Below are 24,617 nucleotides of genomic sequence, written 5' to 3' on the forward strand. Positions count from 1 at the left end.
AGGATTTTACGTTTGCTGCATAATTATCTCGGGCAAGAAATTTCAGATCGGAGTATAAAATTCGTCAACGGCACGTCACTAAATACGTCTCTCATAAGGAGGTACAAAATATGGAAAGTACATAGAAAGTACGGCGTCACTTATGACCGGTTTTAATCGTGACTACATGATCAACATCGATCAAACAGGATGCGAGTATCGGGTGAACATTCGACGCACGTTATCGCATAAGGGAGAAAAATGAACCCTTGTCGCAGTTGGTAGTAAAAACGAACTAACACATTCATACACGACGCAATATGCCATCACAGCCTGTGGAAAAGTGTTGCCTAAGGTTTTCCTGTGTTTACAAGAAACTAATGTTACATTTGGTCCTCAGGTTACAGAAGAGGTCAATCGTTTAACCGACTCGTTGAAAAATGTTTACATTACCTGCTCCAAATCCGGGAAACCGACGAATACGATTTACAAACATTTCTTGTGAATGTTTTAAAACCATACGTTTCTGATAACAAGTTTTGTCTAATATTGGATTCCTGGAGTGGGCAAATTAATACTACAATATGTGACACAATGTTTATAGCGGTCGAGGGTCAGCCGACGTGCACAGTAAAAGTAATACCGCCAAACTGCACACCTGTATGCCAGCCGTGTGATGTTTATTTCTATTGCCAGGTTAAAAACTTGATTTCCAGGCTTCAGAATTGCAGTGTGCTTCTGGAAACCCAGCGGGAATTGCACAACCGCACGGATGCAATAACTATTCACAGCATAATTCATAATCAACTTTCAGCACCGATTTTTCAGGCAATGATATCGTATGCGTGGTACGCATCACAATTAATTCCCGAAAAAGACATATTTTTAAATGTAAACCAAGTTGGTTTTCCGCCGACTCTTCGGAAGGAACAGTGTAGCTGTCGAAAAATAGCATTCATTAGATGTTCTTGGTGCCGCGAGTATATTCGTTTTGAATGTTTATATGACAAGTACCATCCATCTAGTTGTTCGAAGAACAGTGAGGACACGTAAGAGTGACTGGAAGAGCCATTGTAAACTGACCTGGAGTAACATTTTAGTTGTTTATTATCCCAAGAGATTTGAGAAATTTGTTTGCCTACTTTATTATTGTCATTCCTTATTGATTTACTTACCTTATTAATCCTCCTATTCCTATCAACTGAGATATGGAGAAATACAAACGAAAAGAAAAACATCCGCTAGGTTTCTCCGAGCGCAGCCAGTTACCTCGGCTGTTGCGCTATCAGTGCTGTCAGCGGAAAGTTTTAACCATGTGGGTACAGAAGGGGCAGTTGTAACAGTTTCTTACCTTGATTTCTGGAAAAGTATGCTTTTTTGGACCCCATACCTGATGATGAAAAATGCTCTATTTACAATTATCTATCGATCCCGCCAATTTTGAGTCGATTGATCGTCATAACCTTTAGGGGTGATTTTCTCAAAAACGCGGGGATGTTGACCCAAAATATCTTAGATTCCTTCGTTTTAGGTTGTACACAAGCGACCTGCAAAATTTGAGCCGAATCGGTTGGGCGTGTCTGAGGCCTTCCCCTTGTGAGTCCTTTCTCTGTCAATTCCTAAGAAGAGGTGGCTATTGGATGACTTAGGTTAGAGGAGATAGCACAAGTGACCTGTTTTCCAGCAATTTTCTTAGGTCAGTGGAAGTAACCGTGGTGTGTTGCACTGTCCTGCTGGAATTTGAACTTCCAACCATTTTTGGGGGAGGGAGGGGAGGGGAGGGGGGAGAGGAAGGGGTTAGGTTTTTTTTTTTTTTTTTTTTAAAAAAAATTCTTTATTAACACAATACAATACAAATCTATAAGAAATACAGAAAGTAACCCACTACCTTAATAATTAGTGGGTCTAAGTATTATACTACTTTTAATACAGCAAGATCTACTTTTTTAGTAACTGGCTAACTTATGGACAAGGTTATTATGTTCGACTATTCTATTACTCTATTATGTTCTGCAACGATTACAGGTGTGCCAGTTGATGTTATAAACCTACTATTGTGAGGCCTGCTCACTGAGCTAAACCCATGTGAGCGTGCCCCTGGCACTGGGCTGGCCAAGTCTGTTTTGTCGTTGCAGTCCCTATTGTTAGTGTTGTTAGTGTTCTAAATCTACTCTACTACTAGTAATAATATGTTCTATGTCTAAGTTGAGTGCAGTTGTCGTTGCCTGGTAGGTGACGCACTCGCTGTCCTGGTCCAGTAGTGCGGCGGATTCCAGTCATGGGAGACTGGCCTGCTCCGCACCCGGCGGTATGGCGAGTGCATCTCAGTCAAATCCGGTTCAATGTCATCTTTCTTGATTTCTTAGAAATTCTCGCAAAACCTTTTGTGATACCTCGTTTGCCAATTTGTTTATAATACTGAAGGTATCGGCACGTCGTATTAGGGCATAAGTGTTGTGATCCGGTAATTGTGAGCGTAGGTCATGCGCCACATCATCATATAACGGGCAGTCATATATGATGTGTTCCGGTGTTCCGTCTTGAGCACCACAGTCGCACGCTGGTGTAGCTCTTTTTCCAAACCGACATAGATATGTCGGATATGGTCCATGTCCCGTGAGAAAGTGCAATAGTCCCCTGCTCGGCTCGAAGTGGGTCATCCCAAGTCGTTCTCTGATGTTTGGCAACAATTGAAAGACCCTTCTTCCAGTCTCTTCGTTCTCCCAGGATGTTTGCCATAACTCTTCCCCTCTTATTTTTATGGCGGGTTTGTTTCCTACTTGGACCCCCAATATGTCCCTTGTCTTGTCTATTTTGCCTTTAGTTACCCAGTACCATGCGGCCTGTTCCCTTATTTTTATGTCTAACGGACATAATCCCATCAAGACCAATAAGGCCCCCCCGGGTGTCGTTCTGTAGGCACCTACAGACCGCATTATCATGTTTCTTTGCACCTTTCTCACGGCCATGGCCGGCATCACCCTCGTGAGCCTGTGGGCCCATACCCCGCACGCATAACCTACTATTGATGAAAGGATGCTGTTATGATATAATTTGATGAGAGCAGGTGGCAGGTGGAATCTTTTATGACCAATGTTGATGAGGTTGTTTAATGTTTCTATTGCGCGTAATGTGATGGTTTCAATGTGAGTTGTGTAGTTCCATTTTTCATCGATAATCACTCCCAGGTATCGCGCTTCGCGACGCCGAAGAACTGGAATTCCATCAATTCTTACTGTGGGATTCCTGATCAGACTGCCTTTTAAGAGGAGGTATGTTGATTTATTTGGTGCAACTTTCATTTTGGCTTGTTGACACCATTCAGTAAGTATATTGATTGCCCTTTCAACTTTTGGTTCGAGTTCTTCACGGCTACGGCCGCCGACCAACAGGAGGAGGTCGTCAGCGTAGGCTATCACGTCTAGCACGTCCTCGCATTGTTGTAGGTTTTCTAACAATGGTTCTAAGTTAACGTCCCAAAAGAGTGGCCCCAGTACGGAGCCCTGGGGACACCCCTTCGTGATGGTCTTGCTTAATTTGTCGCTAGGCGATGATAACCAGACCTCCCTGTCCATGCAATAGCTCCTGAGACAACCGTAGAGGGGCCCTGGGCACTCCTTCTCCCGCAAGCGGGAGAAGAGCGAGGGCCACCACAGGTTGTCAAAAGCGCCACTGATGTCCACCATGATGCCAACCACGTATTTGTGCGGGGCAGAGCCACAGACCTCGGCCGCCAGAGCGATTGCGTCAGACGCCGATCGCCCCGGCCGAAAGCCGAATTGCCTGTCACTCATCCCGCACAAAGTTCTGTGTGCGGCCAGTCTGTCAGCCAGCAGCTTCTCTAACAGTTTCCCCATGATGTCTAGGAGACATATTGGTCTATAGGACTTTGGCTCCATAGGATCTTTGTCCTTTCCCTTTTTGATAATGACCATGTTTGCCCTTTTCCAGATTTTTGGAAATTTTCCAGTCCTGAGACATTCATTGTATAACCCTGTAAGAGGTGCTGTCAGCTGTGGGGCGAGGAACTGTATCACCTCCGCTACTATACCATCTGGCCCTGGTGCTTTCCCCTTTTTCAACGATTTTATTAGTACAGCAATTTCTTCTTCAGAGAAGGGGTACACCCGGGTGTTGTTGGTGTACTCCTGTTGACCTGCCCTGCGAATTCGCTGCTGGACCTCTGTTTCTCCATCTTCCTCATCATCTGGAAGTAGGGTCCTCAAGAGGACCTCAGCGGTTTCCCGCCAGGACTCTGTAGTTCTTCCAGCCTCTCTGAGGGTGGAGAGGACCGCCGGGGACCTTATCTTCTCCCTGACCAGCTTGTAGGGAGTTCCCCACGGGTCAGTTTCGAGTTGCCTGAGTACATAATCCTCCCAGCTACTTAGTCTAACCTGTTTTAGTTCCTTCTGGAAAGTTTCCTTTGCTTCTCTGTATTGCTGCAACCAATATTGTTTTTCGGGCCAGATGGCACATCGCTGGTAATACCTCCTCGTCCGTCGGACAGACTGACGCAGACGTTCGAGGTCAGCAGTCCATGGTGATGGGGAGGCCGCTACGGCCCTTCTCCTAGTCGGAACAGCGGCTTTTACCGCCCTAACCACTGATCCCACCAGTTCCTCGGCGTACCTGTCTACGTCCAGGTCACCTTCAGGCAATGGAGGAATACTACACTCTCGAGCCAAACGCTCCCAGTTGGTTTTATTATAGTTGTATTGTATTTCCCACCCCAGGTCCCAGCGGCACTCTTCCTGACTGAGTTGGAAAACAATTAAATTGTGGTCACTCGTAGTGACTTGGTCCATAACTCTCCAACTATGTATATTACTACTGATGTTGGGTGTGGCCAGGGTGACGTCGATGTTGGTCCCTAAACCACCTCCACCTGTGTAGGTGGGGGGATTTCCTGGTTTATTGGCCACAACAAGCTGCTGGGCCATGATAAACTCCTCGGCCTTTTCGCCATTTGCGTCTCTAGTGCCGCTGTACCATAGGGGGGATTTTGCATTCATGTCTGCCGTGATAATGACCTTTTTTGCTCGTAGGGCCGTGGTCGTTTCTGCAAGATGATCTAGGTGGTCCTCAAAATTCCCACCGTACTGGAAGTACATATTTACCATGAAGACCAGGCCAAGAGGCGTTTGCAATTCCACCACATTACAGTGGCTATTTGACAGCTGTGTTATGGTTGTTGCTCTTAGTGCTTTATTCGTGATAATTACTACTGCTTGGGGTTCTTCCCCGGTGGAAATGACTTGCCACGAGGCTGACATGAAGGGGATTTGCCCAGCTCGAGAGTATGGCTCCTGTAGACAGATTACGTCCAGTCTCAGCTCCTCCACTATCCTTCGCAGCTCCTGCATGATAAGGCGACTATTGTGGGTGTTAATTTGTCCGATGACAATTTTTTGTGCCATTATGGGAAATATGTATGAAAATTACATTCAGGCCATGGTTTGCTCCAGTCTGATGCTATCCGCCCATTGGCCAAAACAGACTGTGCGTATATTTCGTTCATCTCGAATTTTTCCCCTCTCCTTTCAAACACTTTTTTAAGTAAGTCACGCAGGGCTCCGAATTCAGTGGGAAGATTCATTGACCTCAGCTGTATTCTGTCTACAGCCTCCATTGTGGAGAAAGTGACCCTTCTTCCGTATTTATGCCCTACGCGCACGACGTGCCGAAGTGCTGTAGTGAGGATGGCCGGCTGCTCCAGGCGGGAAAGCTGCATAGCAAATTCTAAATTTGGATAAATTCTCCTAGGGTCTACTCCTGTGGGTCTTGATGTTGTTGTTTCTATTTGTGTGGTACTTGTAATAGAACTATCCTGTAGAATTTCTTTAGGGGTGATGTCTTGTATGGGAGTGGTGGTGTTTGTGTCTTGAAGTCTTGTGTCCTTAGGTGGCGTGTGGGTGCTTAGTGTTGTTGTGTGGGGTTGCGTTCGAGCGACAAAATTTGCCGCATCAGGATTTAGTGTGGAAGTGACATATGGGAGATCAGAATTTGAGGGTTCAGGCTGTCTGAATGTATCTTTTGTTGGGGTTTTTTGTTTGTCTGCTTCGTCTGCTGGTTCTGTTTGTGTGCCTATGCTTTTCATGGTTATTACTTTGGTGTTCTGTATTTGACTTATGAACTGTTTGAATTTTCGTGCTCTTTCGGCATCTCTTCTTTGTTTGCTAGGGGATTTTCTTTTCCTAGTTGTCCTGTTTTGATTTACAGCGTCAGCCATAATCAGTTCTGGCTATTAGACGTTGCTCTAGCATTTTGTAGGTGGGGCAGTTTCTTCCAGATGCCCCGCAGGACTTTTTTCCCCTACGTGTGCATGGCACACAAACATTTGTTTTGTTGCAGTTTTTTCTTAAGTGGTCTTCAGACCCACACCTGGAGCAAGCCGGCTTCCTAGTACAGTATTTATGTATATGGTCAATATCAGCGCAGTTGTGGCAACGAGGTACCACCAGAAAGTCCTTGACATTTATGGCATGAAAGCCAATATATACCTTGCCCATAGTTGTCAGCCTTTTCCAGAGAGCCCCTGAGACCTCCGCCACATGGTGGACTACGTCTCGATCCCTCGGTCCTGTCCTAAATCTTAGCTTAAAATCCTTCATGAATGTTTCAGCGTCCATATCATCTAGATTCTGTTGATATAATGTATCACAAAGGTCTTCGTTGGTCAGTGAGACTGGAACATCGTATAAGATGACCAGTGGATTCCTTTTTCGTGGGGGCTCGCATCGGACTGACTTGCAGAGTTTCTGATTTGCCAGTATCTTGTTTTTATCTTCTTCCGTTGCAACATCCACAATAACTACATTTTTGGTTGCCTTTACTCTGTTAATCTTTATCTTATCTTTTGCTGGATTTACTGTAGTTGCGAAGACCTCCTGTACTTTTTTAATGTCCTGTCCTGGGAGTGGTCGCAAGAAGACCGCTGTGTCGGGTCGTTTCGACACTTTCGCAATTGTATCTTTGGTGGATTGTGGCTTTGTTGCCGCTTGCGCTGCAACACTAGCCCATGACTTTGTAGGCTGCTTTCGAAGTCTATCATTTTCCTTCTCCAGTTCCTCTATTCTGCCCTCTAGTTTGGCACTAACAATTGACCATGCCGCCAGCTCATTTTTGATTGTTTGAATGGCTGCTTGGCTAATTTTACCGTTCTTCACATTTTGGTCTATAAATTGGCTTAGCCTCGTGAATCTTTCTAGCGTAGTTTCCTCCGTCGCTTGATTCAAGCCATCTTGTGGCGAGAAATCAGCTAGCATAGATGCCCGCGTGGGCGCACTCGATTCGCTTGTCTCTTCTGTAGCCATCATTCCAGTTTGACAAGCGATAAAATTGGGAGCCACGTCTCTCGCCCCGGACCGGCTCCTCTGGCATGGGGGGGGACTAAGTGCAGCTCGTCCACCGGCCTCGCCCCTAGACCAAGGACTCCTCAGAGCTGCCAGGTTCAGCACGCCGTTTCCAACGCACTGGTCCTCCTCGACAACTAGCCACCTCCGATTTCACCTATCTCGCATCGACAAGTGTGCCTCGCACTCCGGGGAGGCGGATGCACCTCCCGCCCTTCGCCCCCTACTAGCCCAAGCTTCCACCTGACGGCCAAGGACCCACTCCTACTCAGGTGGTGGGCCGGTCACCCAGTCGTTCGGGGGTCTGGACCCATCTAACCTCACCCAGGTTGTGTTACCACCTCCTGGGCTTGGCGGAGCACGCCTCGGAAGACCAGAGGCGCGGCGGAGCACACTTGCCGACTTGGGGCAGGATCCCACGACGGCAAACCAGCCACCGGCATGAGGACACAGTTGGTGTGGTGTCCTCTTTTGCGCAGCTCCCCCTGCGCCACGCACCCTTTGCTTTCGCTTTGGGTTGGGGGCGTTTAACGTCCTACCTTGACGGGAGTTTAATGTCCTGCCTTGACAATCGACAACCCTCACCGTTCCACAGCCCGGAGATGTTGTGAGAATGATGATGTGATGTGAATGATGGTATGGCCCGGGTCTTATGTTGTGGAGTTCGACATCATCGAGACGGTGCGGCACTCAAACCCGAGTTACGTTCCCCGGAGGGTCTCCACACGTACTGGGGGATCATGGCCGACCATGTCTCACCCACCGCTTTTGATAATTCACGGTGGGCCAGTGCGGTTCAGTGAGGATTGCACCCATTTAAGGGCTAGCCTTTTAACGTCATGCGTGGACGGCCCTTCCCGTGTTAGCTTCACCCCATCTACGGGGGTTACTGAGCGCCGGGGCCACGTCAAGGCCACGGGATAGGACATTACGGTCCCCGCCCCACTCAGGTTCCTCTGAGCCACAGAGTACTTCAGGTTTTCTGAAGATTTCCGGGAATCAGAGGGTCTCCTGGCGGTTTTAACCCAGTTTCGGAAGGCAACACACCTTCCCCGGGTGGCGCCTCGCAGACCGATTTCCCGTGCGAAGGGGTTAGGTTAGGGGAGGTAGCGCAATTGACCTATTTTCCCGGCCAAAATTTGACTTCCCGCCATGACGTCATTGTGACATTACCATATCTATCGCCGTCATGCCGGATCCGCCATGTTGAATAAATTTGGCACTAATGCAGGGTGGGGTGGTGGCGCTTTGCCCACTACTTGTCACTTGTATCGATTACTGGCGAGCCACGATTGACACACACTGCAGCCGGACTGCTGCCTTCATGTCTACAATTTTGCATTGCGGCACAACTGCGACTTGTGCTGGTAGATCAGTCTCCCGATGTAACTCAGCACTAACATAATTAGTGGCCTCATCAGTTGCACCATCACTATCAATGATTACTTCGCAGATGTGACAGATTATCTGCATGTGACCCCACAACCACCCATTTGTTTTCTGACTACTGCTCATCAGTTGTATCACTTGTTGCGTTGTGCTGCAGAACTGCAGTTTTGCATAATCTATCGCATCTTCCGTCACAGTATTGTCTTCCACAAAATTACGATTATACTCTTCCTGCATTGATTTGTATACATTAGAGAAACGTTTTTCACGCCTCTGCAAATTATGAATTCATGCGCTATATTAGCTGTGCCTATCTATGATCTGCATCGTACTTCAACTTTGCGTTAAACTGTATTAACATTTCGTTTCCTAATAGCTTTCGATTCGTTTGTTTCGTCACTATTTACCTCCCTTCTCTCGTCCACAGCTCGAGGTCTAGTGGCTAGCGTTGCTATCTCTGGATCACAGGGTCCCAGGTTCGATTCCCAGCCGGGTTGGGGATTTTCTCTACCTGCGGACTGGATGTCTGTGTTGCCCTCATCACTCCATTATCATTCATGAAAGTGGCTAGACTGGACTGTGTTCAGATCGGGAATGTGTACGGGCACTGATGACAGCGAAGTTGAGCGCCCCACAAACCAAATATCATCATTATCATCTCTTCTCTCACCATGATCTGTCTCAGTCTTAGTCAAATTACTTTCTGAACAATTAGTTGTATAATTAATTTTCACCCTTGTCTCCTCCGAACACATCTCCATTAACTACTGACGCCAAAATCAACTAAATTCATTCGTCAATTTCACTGCTATATCACTGCTATATACTCAAAAAATGGCTCTGAGCACTATGGGACTTAACATCTATGGTCATCAGTCCCCTAGAACCTAGAACTACTTAAACCTAACTAACCTAAGGACGTCACACAACACCCAGTCATCACGAGGCAGAGAAAATCCCTGACCTCGCCGGGAATCGAACCCGGGAACCCGGGCGTGGGAAGCGAGAACGCTACTGCACGACCACGAGCTGCGGACGAACTGAACAACTCACACTAATCTCTCCCAGAAGAAAACAGCAAGATCAATATCACACAGCCAAGCAACGCCGAGGCTACACGAATGACATAGAAAATGAAACACAAGAACTCACAATTGAAACAATACTCGACATGATAACCACATTCAGAGAACATACAGCCCACAATAAAGCACCCTGTTCGTCAATCTACTATTAACTACTTGCCCTGCCATTCCATTACTTTACGTTAATAGTAAACAGAAGTTTTCTTTTAATTTATAAAAACAATGTCTTAAAACAGCAAGAAATGGGCATTTAAAACAAAATAATGAACAATGGGCAGTTAATATCAAAACGTCCCCCACGCTGGGTGCCAATTTATGAAGTTGTCGAAAATTTTAAGGCCATTACAACATATATATAAAACTGCAGTTGAGTGCCGCATAAGCATATTCAATAAAAATTATTAGTAGCACCGGCAGGAAGAATTTATGGAGATTGGTCGTAAATATGAGGGGCGTTCAATAAGTAATGCAGTACATTTTTTCTCGGCCAATTTCGGTTGAAAAAATGCGCGTGAAATATTCACCCTTTAGCCCATATAGTTTCATGAAGCTCCGATATATGGCCGTGCTATACATTGCCTTCAAAATGGCGTCTGTTGTAGAGGTGCGTTCCAAATAGAGAGCTGTCATTGAGCTTCTTTTGGCGGAAAATCAGAGCATCGCAGATATTCACAGGTGTTTGCAGAATGTCTATGGATATCTGGCCGTGAACGAAAGCACGGTGAGTCGTTGGGCGAGTCGTCTGTCATCATAGCAAGGAGGTCGTGCAAACCTTTCCGATCTCCCGCGTGATGGCCGGCTGCACACTGCTGTGACTCCGGCAATCCTGGAACTGCGGACACTCTCATTGAAGGTGATCGGCAGATAACAATCGAACACAAATGGACGTCTCTGTTGGTAGTGCTGACACACTTGTCAGCCAGTTAAGGTACTGAAAGGTTTGTGCTCACAGAGTTTCTTGCCGCCTAACATAAGTCTATAAAAAGCAACAAAGGGCCATCTGTGCAGAAGTGCTTACGAGTTACAAGCCTGATCGCGACAATTTTTCGTCGACCATTGTCACAGGTGATGAAACATGGGTTCATCACTTCGAACTGAAAACAAAACTGCAATCCATAAAGTAGCTTCACATCACTTCTCCTATGAAGAAAAAGTTCAAAGCCACACACTCAGCCGGTGAAGTCATGGCGACGGTCTTCTAGGACTCTGACGGTGTTATTCTTTTTTTTATATTCTCCCTCATGGTGCAACTATCATGTCTGAAGTGTATTGCACTACCCTCAGTAAATTGAAGAAACAGCTTCAGCGTGCTCGTCGCCGCAAAGATACAAACCAACTTCTCTTCTCCATGACAGTGCAAGGTTTTACACCAGGTCGCCGATAGGAGCTCACACATCTTCATTGGACTGTTCTTCCTCGTCCACTCTACTTCTGGCTCTCACACCTTCCGACTTCCATCTAATGTTCAGATGTGTGTGAAATCTTATGGGACTTAACTGCTAAGGTTATCAGTCCCTAAGCTTACACACTACTTAACTTAAACTATCCTAAGGACAAACACACACACCCATGCCCGAGGGAGGACTTGAACCACCGCCGGGACCAGCTGCACAGTCCATAACTGGAGTGCTCTAGACCGCTCGGCCGACTTCCATCTGTTTGGCTCAATGAAGGATGTCTCCACAGGAAGCAGTATGATGTGGAGGTTATTGATGCAGCAGGACGTCGACTCAGATATCGACCAGTAAATTAGTACCATGCAGGTGTACAGGCTCTCCCAGAAATGTGACGTAAGTCCAAAGCACTGAAGGATGATTATGATGAAAAATAGGGTTTCGTAGCCAGAAGAGAAGGGAATAATATGGTATATTGGAATTCTGAATAAAACCACCTTGCTTTCAGGAAAAAAGTATTGCATTACTTATCGAACGCACTTCGTATTTATCGGCAAAAGAAAAATGCCTCAGGACCACATTTATTCAATTACAAATTACATATATTCATAAGGAAAAGAAACAAAAGATTGCCAATTATCAGCTACAAAGTTATCAAGGTCGAGGTGGCTATGAGACAAATGGAACTGGCAGGCGGACTTAGGTGAGAGCTGAAGTGTGTTTTTGCCATGCAGTGTCCAGGCTGATATCAGTGTGGAGGAAGTCGTGCTGCAGACGGCTGGCAACGTCTCGGTACCGGCATACTGCATATATTACAGCAAAAGCCCAAAATCGGCCAAAGCGATCACTGGCTGGCCAAGTCGCAAAGTGGTCAATGTCGCTTTTAATTGGCTGGTCAATGTCTGATCTTTTCCTGATTCCTGGATCGGATGACCAGTTTGCGAAATGGCTGGGACCAGTCGACTGAACTCCGAAGAAATAAGCAAAGCAGATTTGATTTGGCAACTTCAATTTGTATGAAGTGGCCAACATTGCTGTCATTGTTGTCAAATTTACTCCAGATGGTGGATCCCTCCCATCCCCCACCACCAATCCCCTCTCCTCACCTCCCCTCCCCTCCCCCATCTGGAAATTGGTGGGAAAAGGACTCAGTCTGTTCTGGGCTGCTGGATAGGATGGACTTAAGTCTTTATTTTGTATGCAGTGTGGTATGTTGTTTATTGAAACAAATTGTGTTGTTATAGAAAGTAGCTTCATCCAGTGTGTTCACCTTGAGGTCTGGAGCCCAACTGACCTAGTTCACAACCCCAACAGTAGAGGGCACTTGTGGCACTACCCTTCCCTCTCACTCCCCTCCCGCTCTTCACCCGTGACGTAATCCAAGATGGCGATCCGAAGAAAAATGGCGGGAAACTCGCTAGTCTGTGCTGAGCTTCACAAAGGAATGGACCTAATTGTTTACTGTGTGCTATGTGTTCAATGAATGAGATGTCTGTGCTGGAGAAGAAGGAATTCAACGGGTCTATCAGATGACATTTGCGAAGTTTTTATAGTTCTTAGTTTTTTTTTCTGTTGGATGATACAAAATAACAATGATAGAAAAGATGTTGGGGGACAGACATGAATGCAACCTGAGGGACGCAGAACTCCTTCAGACTGTAGTACCTATGTGTTCGAAGTAGGTGACTCGTTTCAAGGTATCAGAGTGCCATAAATAAGATTCATAGTGACTGTAATCATTAAAAGACACCTCCAAAGGATTCAATGCAAGTATGTGGTTGAATGGAGAGACTTGATTCCAAATGACAGACAGTACAGTGTATCTACCGGAAAGCATAGCACTACTGATCTGAAGATCCAGTGCACTGGTCACAGAATTTTGTATATTTCTTATGACCTCAACCTAACGTTGGATTCTTAAGTGAATCGTCACGTAGCACACCAGCTACTGTATGTGATAGTACTCAACCAACCATCACCCTCTGTTGCCTATAAGCCAGTGGATTTATTGCAAACCTCTGATACTGCATCGAGATAGAATGTGTTACAAATACTATTTGCTACTGTCAGAAATATCTAGCAGTGGCATTTGGGAGTTTCTAATATCGGACTAATACTACGTTCTTAAGCCAAATCACTTTCTAAATTCGGTGATTTATTATGAGCTTAGACCATCGGCGACGTGCACCGACGTTTTTGTTCTGTTAATACTCACCCCATCGATCACCGTCTATATTGAAGATCGCGAATTCGTGGGGAAGACCTCTTCACTAGGAAGCAATACCATATCTCTGTTTATAAAGCTTGTAAAGTTTTCAACGCGGATATCATTAGCGACAACTGTGTACGCTGGTAGACCCAACACCGCTTTTTATGCATTGTGACAGTAACATAGTCGCTGCTATTGTGTTTTTCATAGCTTGTCGCTTATAAGACGATTTCATCTCTCTCCACAAGAGAAATAAGTGAGACATGTCTACCCATCGTGGATTTTCGCATAACATTGTTTGGTATCACCAGCAAACAGTTATTGGCAAAGTATCGTACTTAGTAGGGGATGTGTGATAGATTCACTGTGATCAGCAGGCTACAAAGTATGTGTTGGACTATAAAGTTACTGTGGTCATTGTTCCGACTTGTGTGCAGAAAATGGCTTTGTCCTGTTGTAAGGCCGGCCGCTGTGGCAGAGCGGTTCTAGGCGCTTCAATCCGGAAACGCGCTGCTGCTACGGTCGCAGGTTCGAATCCTGCCTCGGGCATGGATGTGTGTGATGTCCTTAGGTTATTTAGATTTAAGTAGTTCTAAGTCTAGGGGACTGATGCCTCAGATGTCAAGTCCCATAGTGCTTAGAGCCATTTGATCCATTTTGATCCTGTTGTAAGGAAGGTATGGATTTGACGTGGAAAATTGTGATTTCAGTGCATCTACAGCCATAAGGGAAATGAAAGACTTTTTTTTTTTTTTTTACTTCGAAAATTATGTACAGTCATAAGAATGATACAGATTTTGATATTTCAAGAGCCACAGTCGTCAGGAGGGTGTATTTCCGATACCTCGCCCATTGTTGAATATCATCAGATTGAGCCTGCAACCACAATATTAATTTTAAGTACAGTGATAAATATGTGGCTGCTTTCCTAGGACGGTTCTGCCTGGAGTGCAGGTGCCGGAACGATTGAAATTTCCGGCTTACGGGTACAAGAATGCAGCTGACCTAACCCTTTCGCCCTCTAGGGGGGTGAACAGCGAACTAATATTCAGCATGTGTTGGACAGCCTTCGTGATTGCATGTGGCGCGAGTATTCTCCGTGGAAATGCGAAAAGATTCATCTGGGCGAGTGTCTGCACTGGACAGTTATTCCCCTCCCCAAGTTAATTACTGGTTGACTGCTTGTGTTGCCATTCTACACATGTCCTGTCTTTATTTGGTTGAGGGAACATCGTTCGTGATGTGTGTCGTGTGTATCTAGACGGTGAAAGAGACGTCTGCTGGTTCTGTAGTTGACTTTGTAAAGTGCACGAATTCTCTGGAATCTGTGACGCCATTGACATTGGTATTTGTTAAAAAATGCGAGTGGAACTAACAGTTTCCTCTATTTTTTCGAGTTTTCACGTAAAGATCTTCGCATACCACTAGTCAATGGTTTGAAGAATGTCCTACATAATGACCACACTAAAGTTTCACGTTGCTATAGATATGATTTCCACTCTTCATCTTCGGAGTTACACTACGCAAGCGATCGGTAGCTTACTCCTATGTACTTGATATCGAAAACTATCGCGTAAATGGTATGATATTCTGGCAAATCATATGTTCTTATAATCCCGGAGACCAGAGATGATGACATCTATTTGCAGGAACTACTGTAGCAAGTTGGCCAGATCGTAAACAATATATCAGCGGACGGCTTTGTGCCGGGGCAACCAGCCCAGCCTTTCTAAGACAGTTCAGAGAGTGACTGTGGTCCACAGATGGCGCTCTGATCGTGCAACAGGCTGGCGTGGTCGGTGGGCAGTTGACTCGTGATCGTTGGGCGCGTTGGATGACCAACCGATTTCGTTTGAAATATCTAGTGCTGCGATTGTATACGGTGCATGTACTTATGTTTTTTGGGATATGCCTGTCTGCGGTATATGTATGAGTGTCCGGTGGTCGATAGCTATATGCAAGTTGCAGAAGTGATGGTTTTGTCTGGTGCAGGTTACGTATTGTGCTTACTGCATCGATATAGTATGTTGGCGCAACCGGCCGCGGTGATATAACCTGGTTGGAGATCTGTTTCACGCCGAAAAATTCAAACTTTTCTCGACAGTAGCATAGCTGTGTAATTGAGGAAGTATTTTCGGCTGTAGTTTCCATATTTCATAATCTATGGATCACTTTTGCAGGTTTTAAGTGTCAGTGCTATATTACTGCTGTACGTTTATACTATCTGTACAAAAATTTACTCTGATAGTCCGCCTACAGAAAGTGATGGATAGTGCTCCCACACTGGTAGCAACAGTTTATCAGGTAAATTCAGTGAGAACCAATCAAAATGTTCCATTCACAGGAAGTTCCATGACGTCAAAGTTACAAACATCCTTTCAGCGGTTCATAGGAGGCTCTACAGACTGGTTCGAACAAGACAGGAGTAAGATATCTACGGAAATTTCTCTGACATATGAGAGTCACATGATGTCTTCTTTGTTCGAGTGTTCAGAGAGGAGTCCAAGTAGACCATCCTCCTCTGCTTTGGACAGGCGGGATCCTGTCCCCCACTCGCTATTGTTGGTTGAGAGCATCGCCAGACCAGCAGCTGTAGCATATCGAAACTTCACCGAAAACGCCAGCCATTTTGCTCGTCTTGAGGCTAGTGCTTCGAATTCCTTTTGTTTGTTTGTGTGTATGTGTGTGTGTTTGTGTGTGTGTGTGTGTGTGTGTGTGTGTGCTTTTTCGTTTTGTTACGATCTGTTATGGGTTTAGAAGTATGTATGAAATTTTAGATATCTAATTGTTCTGATTTTCCCATCTGTGCTTAGACACCAGCGTGTTTTTATACGCGAGGAAAATAAAAAATATGAGCCTTAACGTTCCTGACTCCAGCAGCAACCCCACTCAGAGTTTAAGAAAAGTGATTAAGACCACGGCAGCGTGGGACTCAGAAACTCAGAAATGTTTCTCTCTCTGGCAGTACCTTAAAAATGCAGTTAAAACTCGAAAAGTGGTGAGCGCCCTGCTCAAAGTTACAGAGACTTTTATTTCGAATTCCCGATATCGTAGTTTTGGCGTGTAAAATCGGATGTTTCAACTGATATCAGTTTCGGAAACTATTTGCCATAAAAGCCCCCGAAGTGTCTCCAGAAGAAAGGCTAGGATGTTTCACAATTCTGCAGCAATCTTTTTAGTATCTGTGTTCAAGTGAGGCGGTATGCGCCGCTAAAATGAAGCTAAGTACTGTGCAGCGACCTTTTGAAAGTGTATTTAGAGACATATTCAGTTGGATTTAGTAAATCCTGTAGCAGCTTAGACTCAAGGGCAATGGAAGGATGTGGTATTTCCTACAAAAGAGCGCGAGGTATCTCAGGGAATTTTCACAAGAGTGCCGGGATCTTTAAAAGTCAGTGTTCGAGACTGGTGGTGGTATTCCTCGAAGTAAATCACTTAGTTACATCACAAATTGTTTAAATATTCTTGCATGATCTGCAAAGTTCTCTTTCTCCCTCTCTCCCTTTGTCCAATGTTACATTTAATTCCAATGACGTTTTCAAGACACGTGTGTGACAATATTTCGCACATTGCTGAAACACCAGATTTAATAACTGCTGAAGCAGTTGTGTTCAGGGACAAAAATGTATGTGAAATCTTATGGGACTTAACTGATAAGGTCATCAGTCCCTAAGCCTACACACTACTTAACCTAAATTGTCCTAAGGACAAACACACACAACCATGCCCAAGGGAGGACTCGAATCTCCGACGGGACCAGCCGTACAATCCATGACTGCAGCGCCTTAGACCGCTCAGCTAATCCTGCGCGGCTGTTCAGGGACAAGGGGCATCTGTGAGCCAGGAATGAGAAGGAGGAAGGCTGTAGGTATGTCCAGGGCAGCAGGAAGTGGTTAGCCCGTGCCCGCCCTGTGGCCGCCGTGTGATGTTGCTGTGAGCTCTTGTGCTGGAGTTGGTGAACATCTTGCACTTCAGAAGACTGATTGGGTTTTTATCAAATGATTTACAGTTACAGCACATGCATTTACCAGCATGATTTGCGAAGTGTACCATGACCCCATTCTGGTGCATCTTCATTATTTGATGAAGCATATTTGTCTTCTTCATACATTCACCAAATATCATCGTCTATCAAGCATTGTGCAGATGGCTATGGACACTGTCCTGAGATGCATGATTACAGCTATTAAACTCCTTATACTCCAGGATGGACATCTCGTCCATTGAACACATGGGACACAGCAAACAATTACATCTGTCCCCTCAGGAAAATGAGTACAGACTGAGCGTATTTCCTGCCATTTTTCCCTGGGCCACTGCCTTGGATTGCGTCACAGGTGGGGCGGGGAGGGCAAGGGGGATGGAAGGAGGTGAAGGCCAACACTGCCCTCTACTGGTAGTGTTCTGAACTAAGTCAGGTGGGCTCCAGACCTCAAGGTGAACACACTGGATGGAGCTACTGTCTGTGACAAAACAAATTCTTTAAATAAACAATATACCAAAATGCATACAAAATAAAGACTTAAGTCCATCCTATCCAACAACACAGCGCAGACTGAGTCCTTTTACCCCCAATTTCCAGATGGTGGAAGGGAGGAGAGGAGATGGTAGATGGAGGATGAGAGGGGAGAGGGTGATGTTAGGTTAGTGGAGGTAGCCCAGTTGACCTATTTTCTCTCCAAAATTTGGACTTCTCGCCATGATGTCATGCGCCATTGCCACGTCATCAACGTGTGCAAGGCCTTACACCTGCCTATGGCCCACCACAGGAGAATTTTAGCCAATCTGTTGTTTGTCTCTTCAGTTTTGTTTACAGACCGGGCAACGTTTGTTAGACATGGAATAACAAGTTTCCACAACCAACGTGTACGGGACGATCGAAATTCTCATGCTAGAGTACGGGCTAGACTGCACCAGTTTAGGATTACTATGTAGACTGGAATTGTAGATGACTGGTAGAGCCACACGTTCTCCCTGCACGTCTAACAGGTGCTGCCTGCAGTGACTTTGTTCACAACACCCTCCAAGATCTGCTAGAAGACGTGCCCCTGCAGATAAGAAGAAACATGTGATTTTTGCAGATGGAGCTCCAACACATTTCAGTCTCAATGTAGAAGAAGGAATGGCATCTACCATGACAGATGGATAGGGAGAGAAGGGCCAGTTTCATGGCATCCACGTTGCCCCGACCTCAGTCCTTTGACATATTATCTCTGATGCACCTTAAACAAGTGGTCTATGTAGCAAGCCATCCTGATGCAGAAACTCTTCATAGATGTGTCATGATAACCTGCGAAACCATTTGAAACCGCCAGGGAGTATTTAAAAGGGTGCGAAGGTCCATGATCCGCCGAGTGCATGCATGTTTAGAAGCTAGAGTGAATATTTCGAGTATTTAAAAATGGTTCAAATGGCTCTGAGCACTATGGGACTTAACTTCTGAGCTCATCAGTCCCCTAGAACTTAGAACTACTTAAACCTAACTAACCTAAGGACATCACACACATCCATGCCCGAGGCAGGATTCGAACCTGCGACCGTAGCGGTCGCACGGTTCCAGATTGTAGCGCCTAGAACCGCTCGGCCACCCCGGCCGGCTCGAGCATTTATTACGAACTTATGTACTGATAAGCTCCAGTCACCTAAATTGTAATGTTTCGTCTATAATCCGAAAACGAAGAATTTCGGAGACACTTTTATGTGAACTTTCTTCCTTGTTTTGGGGTAAGGAACCTGTCACCAAAATTTGTAAAAGTATTTTTGAAACACCCTATACATTACTGAATAACAAAAATAGTCACGGTTTCATTTGCAGGCTGCCTATCTAAAGGCTTCCAGAAGAATAAGAATTTGATTTTCATGCGTCATACTGTTATTGATCGAAATGAAAAATTTTAAATGCTATAATAATCTACTGATAAAGATAAATAGTCTTACGTTAAAGTTTTTTAAAAATCAGTAAGGAGTATTAAAGTTAGAAACTCTCTACAGGGTGTTACAAAAAGGTACGGCCAAACTTTCAGGAAACATTCCCCACACACAAAGAAAGAAAATATGTTATGCGGACATATGTCCGGGAACGCTTACTTTCCGTGTTAGAGCTCATTTTATTACTTCTCTTCAAATCACATTAATCATGGAATGGAAACACACAGAAACAGAACGTTCCAGCGTGACTTCAAACACTTTGTTACAGGAAATGTTCAAAATGTCCTCCGTTAGCGAGGATACATGCATCCACCCTCCGTCGCATGGAATCCCTGATGCGCTGATGCAGCCCTGGAGAATGGCGTATTGTATCATAGCCTTCCACAATACGAGCACGATGAGTCTCTACATTTGGTACCGGGATTGCGTAGACAAGAGCTTTCAAATTCCCCATAAATGAAAGTCAAGAGGGTTGAGGTCAGGAGAGCGTGGAAGACATGCAATTGGTCCGCCTCTGCCAATCCATCGATCGCCGAATCTGTTGTTGAGAAGCGTACGAACACTTCGACTGAAATGTGCAGGAGCTCCATCGTGTATGAGCCACATGTTGTGTCGTACTTGTAAAGGCACATGTTCTAGCAGCACAGGTAGAGTATCCCGTATGAAATCATGATAACGTGCTCCATTGAGCGTAGGTGGAAGAACATGGGGCCCAATCAAGACATCACCAACAATGCCTGCCCAAACGTTCACAGAAAATCTGTGTTGATGACGTGATTGCACAATTGCGTGCGGATTCTCGTCAGCCCACACATGTTGATTGTGAAAATTTACAATTTGATCACGTTGGAATGAAGCCTCATCCGTAAAGAGAACATTTGCACTGAAATGAGGATTGACACATTGTTGGATGAACCATTCGCAGAAGTGTACCCGTGGAGGCCAATCAGCTGCTGATAGTGCCTGCACACGCTGTACATGGTACGGAAACAACTGATTCTCCCGTAGCACTCTCCATACAGTGACGTGGACAACGTTACCTTGTACAGCAGCAACTTCTCTGACGCTGACATTAGGGTTATCGTCAACTGCACGAAGAATTGCCTCGTCTATTGCAGGTGTCCTCGTCGTTCTAGGTCATCCCTAGTCGCGAGTCATAGGCTGGAATGTTCCGTGCTCCCTAAGACGCCGATCAATTGCTTCGAACGTCTTCCTGTCGGGACACCTTCGTTCTAGAAATCTGTTTCGATACAAACGTACCGCGCCACGGCTATTGCCCCGTGCTAATCCATACATCAAATGGGCATCTGCCAACTCCGCATTTGTGAACATTGCACCGACTGCAAAACCACGTTCGTGATGAACACTAACCTGTTGATGCTACGTACTGATGTGCTTGATGCTAGTACTGTAGAGCAATGAGTCGCATGTCAACACAAGCACCGAAGTCAACATTACCTTCCTTCAATTGGGCCAACTGGCGGTGAATCGAGGAAGTACAGTACATACGGACGAAACTAAAATGAGCTCTAACATGGAAATTAAGCGTTTCCGGACACATGTCCACATAACATCTTTTCTTTATTTGTGTGTGAGGAATGTTTCCTGAAAGTTTGGCCGTACCTTTTTGTAACACCCTGTATATGCCTTTAAGCAGTGTAAGTCATGGTGTGCTAATTAACTGGACTATAATTATCCAGTATTTGAGACTAAGAGCATGTAGTAGCTACCAACAAACTTCACACGTAATTTCGAAACTTTTTCCTCGCTGACGCCTTCCACAAAATAATGAAAAGGAATAAGTTTATCGCTTACTACATTTTCGCTATTCATGTACTAAAACTGCAGCGTCAGACAAGGCGTCGTAATTTATCACTACTTTACCAGAAACTTTATTCGCAATACATTTTGCAGACATGTTAAATCCAAAATGTTTAACACAGTAACTCAGTTGTAATCAGAAGATTGAAGTTATTGAATAGTTTGGAGTTCTATTCTTTAAAGTATCGGGCATGTTTGTCAATGGGGGGGGGGGGGGGGGGTAGGGGGGTTCAAAATGGTTCAAATGGCTCTGAGCACTATGGGACTTAACATCTGAGGTCATCAGTCCCCTAGAACTTAGAACTACTTAAACCTAAATAACCTAAGGACGTCACACACATCCATGCCCGAGGCAGGATTCGAACCTGCGACCGCTCGGTCACAACGTCCGGCGGGGAGGGGGGATTAGGGGATGGGGAAGCGGCGGGTCGTTACTAGTTACAACTGCAGTATTTCATTTGGTAAGTGACACAACCAGGTTAATTCTTTGGCGCTTTCACTTCCTGAAATAATTTCTGCTTCAGTTGTACATGTAGCCGCTAACCTCTGCAGCTGACGTGTCCATTACATTGCCCCATCAAAACGCCTTGTCCTTGTCCACTTGGCACTAATGAACAGCATCACTGCAAATTCTCAATTCTGCTTCTCTATTAAAATTGATATCATAATTTAATCTGCCTTCCAGGTTCCGGAATAGGCGTTTCACTCGATTTCAATCCTCAGTGATTGGTTTTTCCATATCTCAAACAGCTTTATTCGCCGCAAAAGCAATGGCTCAAATGGCTCTGAGCACTATGGGACTTAACATCTGAGGTCATCAGTCTCCTAGACTTAGAACTACTTAAACCTACCTAACCTAAGGACATCACACACATCCATGCCCAAGGCAGGATTGGAACCTGCGACTGTAGCAGCAGCGCAGTTCCAGACTGAAGCGCCTAGAACCGCTCGTCCACAGCGGCCGGCTGCAAAAGCTATGTCTGGACGGGATGCTATTGAAAGATACATGAGACACCTGTGTAGGTTATCAAAACAGACTCATTCCCTGATCCATTTGTTACTGATCCTTTATATCGAGGTTTCTAATAAGGACATCCGGTGTCAGGTTACACACTTGGCACACTTATATTCAAGGTCACCCCCGCTCTCTCTCCCCTGGGGAAACATCAGGAATTTATCAAGGTTACCAAAGGCAACTTCGAGTACCTCCCTCCTGCTTCTCTTTCCCTCCCCACCCTCTGGACAAAAGAGGGTAAAGCACTCGTTTCTCCTCCTCCTCCTCCTCCCCCTCCTCCTCCTGCTCCTCCTCATCGTCATCGTATATAACTGGGACACTTGAGAGGAAGGAATTCACTCTGCATCTGAAGAGCTTACGGAGAGGATCAGATTGCGTTATTACGTTAGGTCACGTCGCTTGAGTTCTAGAGTATAACTATTTGTTAATAACAGTTTAATATTACATCAGTCGAGCCATGTGCTGAGATCAGATCCAGGCAGATACGTAAATACTCTCATTCTTCCATAGTTTTACGTACAATTATGATAGAAAATCGCGACGCCAAAAAATAATTAATGTAGAGTAATTAATTTCAGGGAATACATCTTTCTAGGCGACATATTTAAGCGAGTAACATTGCAATGTTGAGTCCAAGGATGCAATCGTGCATGCATTGTGTTGTACAGGTCCCAGGTGTCAGTTTGTGGGATGGTGTTCCACGCCCGTTGCATTTGGTCGGTCAATACAGGAACGGTTAATGCTGGTTATGGATGACACTGGGGTTGACGTCTCATATATGCGCGATTGTAGACAGATCGGGTGATCGAGCAGGACAAGCAACATCTCGCCATTCTCTAGAATATGTTGGGTTACAACAGAGGTATGTGGGCAGGCATTGGACAAACCCCCTGGATGCTGTTCTTGAGTGGCAGCACGACAGGTCGAATCACCAGACTAACGTACAGATTTACATTCAGCGTGAGCGGTATAACCACGAGAGTACTCTTGCTGTCATACGAAATCGCACCCCGGACCGTAGCTCAAGGTGTAGGCCCAGTGCGTGTAGCACATAGACAGGTTGCTTGCAGGCCCTCAGCTGGCCTTTTTCTAACCAACACACGGCCATCACTGGAACCGGGACAGAACTAGCTCTCACCAGAAATCACGTGCCGTCCAATGAGCTCTTGCTTAAGGCAACTGAAGTCGCAAATGGCGGTGTTTTGGCTCGGAGCTGTCCTTGAAGTGAACGATTTCTAACAGCTCGTTGTGTCACTGTGGTGCCAACTGCTGCTCAGATTGCTGCTGCAGATTCAGTATGATGCGCCAGAGCCATACGCCGAACACAATGGTCTTTCACCTCGATAGTGCCACGTGGCCGACAGAAGCCCGGTCTTCTTACGGCCTACATTGCTGTGACTGCCACTGCAAGTAATCGTGTACATTGGCTACATTCCTGCCAAGTCTTTCTGCAGTATCGCAGAAGGGACATCCAGCGTCTCATAGCCCTATTACACGACCTTCAAAACTCAGTGAGTTTTTGATAATGGCGTCTTTGTTGCTTTAAGGCATTCTTAACTAACACGAACTCACCACGTCCAGTCTCAAAGGTAACCAACGCTCGCGACCATTACAGTGTGTATCTAAAGCAAACCTGATTTGCATCCTCATAGTGGCGCTTCTAGCACCTTTCTTATGCGACTGACTCGAAAATTTAATAGACATCAAATTCCAAATGTAGAAACACGCCCACCAGCTTTCATTTATGTTGCACAACTCCATCTCAGTATTGCGATTTTTTTCCTATCAGTGTATTTTTCCATATTTTTCAGATTTTTCGTATTTTCCCCAGTTTTACGTGTTTTTCTTCCAAATTTCCCGCAATTTTACATATCTCTCCACAGTTCTCGCATTTTATCCAGTTACGCAATATCCACCCCACAGTGTATGACGTGACGTCGATGTCGATCCTCTCAGATAATCACAGTGAGCATGTGCTTGAATTAGACATCACTGCTATTGGAGCTCCCCCTCCCCAACTCCATCGCCGGCCGCTGTGGCCGAAAGGTTCTAGGTGCTTCAGTCCGGAACCACGCTGCTGCTACGGTCGCAGGTTCGAATCCTGCCTGGGGCACGGATGTGTGTGATGTCCTTAAGTTGGTTAGGTTTAATTAATTCTAAATCTAGGGGACTGATGACCTCAGATGTTAAATCCCACAGTGCTTAGAGCTATTTGAACCATATGAACCCAACTCCATCTTTTGAAACTGAGACACTCTGGAGATGGCCAGCATAGGGAGAGGTTATAGGTTGTGTCTATTTCTTTATTTTTCAATAAAAAATAACAGCATTAATTTTATCATTAGAGGCACCAGCAGAGGCTCCACGCAGACATATTTGTAAAGTACCGTTATTTTACCCAAATTTTACTATTTTTTCTGTATTTTCCACAATTTTATGCATTTT

This window comes from Schistocerca cancellata, chromosome 6, assembly GCF_023864275.1.
Source record: "Schistocerca cancellata isolate TAMUIC-IGC-003103 chromosome 6, iqSchCanc2.1, whole genome shotgun sequence".
NCBI classification, from domain to species: domain Eukaryota; kingdom Metazoa; phylum Arthropoda; class Insecta; order Orthoptera; family Acrididae; genus Schistocerca; species Schistocerca cancellata.